The sequence below is a fragment of the Propithecus coquereli genome, unplaced genomic scaffold (genome assembly GCF_000956105.1).
Source record: "Propithecus coquereli isolate 6110/MARCELLA unplaced genomic scaffold, Pcoq_1.0 Scaffold158, whole genome shotgun sequence".
Taxonomy (NCBI): Eukaryota; Metazoa; Chordata; class Mammalia; order Primates; family Indriidae; genus Propithecus; species Propithecus coquereli.
The window spans coordinates 4,803,425-4,804,870 of NW_012140302.1; the positions used below are offsets into that span (position 1 = coordinate 4,803,425).

General features: G+C 32.4%; 1 protein-coding gene across 1 annotated transcript in view; it reads left to right on the forward strand.

Annotated features, from left to right (window-relative positions):
- Window positions 1-1,446, forward strand: part of KIF6 (kinesin family member 6) — a 480,713-nt gene that overhangs the window by 80,365 nt on the left and 398,902 nt on the right. The gene's annotated exons all lie outside the window — the stretch shown is intronic.

Genomic DNA, 1,446 nt, shown 5'->3' on the forward strand with positions numbered 1-1,446 from the left:
TGGAAAAAATGAAGCACTTTATAAACACTTATTTGAAGATTTGGTGTACTTCGTAGAAGAAAATGGATTTCAACTGAATTGCCAAACCATAATGACAGATTTGGAATTAGGTGTGATCAAGGCTTCTAAAAATGATTTTCAAGGTGTTACCAATAAAGTTTGTTTTTTCCATTCAGCCAAATGCATTTGGTGGAAAATTCAGATGAGTGGGTTGGCTGTGCTATATGGCAATGATGAAAACTTCAGTTTAAAAATGTGTCATTTGCCTGCATGGCATTCCTTCCAGCTGATGACATTCCAGGAGCTTTTAATGAATTAAAGCCACATTTGCCTGAAGAAGCCAGTGAAGTTAATGACTGGTTTAAAAATAATTAAGTGCATGATAGGATAAGAAGACATGCAATGATGTTGCTGTTTGATCATAAGTATTGTTCCCACCAAATTTGTGGTCTGTATATGATTGCATGTGGAATGGATGTCTGCATACCCAAAACAGCATAGAAGCATGACCCAGAAAATGGAAAAATTTAATAGGAAATGCTTAGTCAGTGTACATCAAATCATAGAAGAATTTCAAAAAGAGAAGTGCCATGTAGAAAATGAATGTCACTATATTCTCCAGGAAGAGCCATGTCCTAAAAGAAAAAAAGCAGTTTTCATTGCGATGCAAGACTTCAAAATACAGTTAGATTGTTAAAGTTAGCCAGCTTTTATGGACAGATCCATGCAATTGCCTGTAATCTATCCTTGTAATACACTTTTTCATATGTCAAATTTTCTCTTTAGTTTTTCTTGTTTTTTTTTTAGTTTTATTTCACTATTTTAAATTGTCAGCATTATTTTTTACAATTCATTATGTATTTTGTCTTTGCATCATTTCCAGTACTGGAGGTATAAATTATGTAGGAACTTTTAGAGAGTTTTAATTTGTTTTATGCACTTTGTAAATTTGACTCCATGAAGGTGTGTTAACGCAAAGTTGACTTTGTGTGTAAGCACTGCGCTTGTATGTGAAAACTTTGAAACTTTTTCAGTAAATAAAGAGATATCCTTTTTGTACATTTGCATTTGCGAAAGATAAAATTTCTCAAGATGTTGGCTCTTTGGGTGACTGCATATGCAGTGGTGACCCATCAAGGTTTTTGATTGATCTTACTAAAAGACTTAGGTTGTTCATCATATTTCAGATGACCGCAGTTATAGAACTGGGTGCACACAATTACCAACCATGATGGCATGCATTTATACATTTCCTTTTTTGACCTATTTTTTTATGAATATAGTTCATATGCTCATAACTGCTATACATGTGTTATTTTAGTTAGTAAACCTGAGCATTTATGCTTGCAAAAATTATTACCTGTTTTATTATGTAAAGTGGCCTATGAAGTATTCTATCATGTGTTTATGTTTGTTAAATAAATTCCCTTTTAAAATATAATTAAA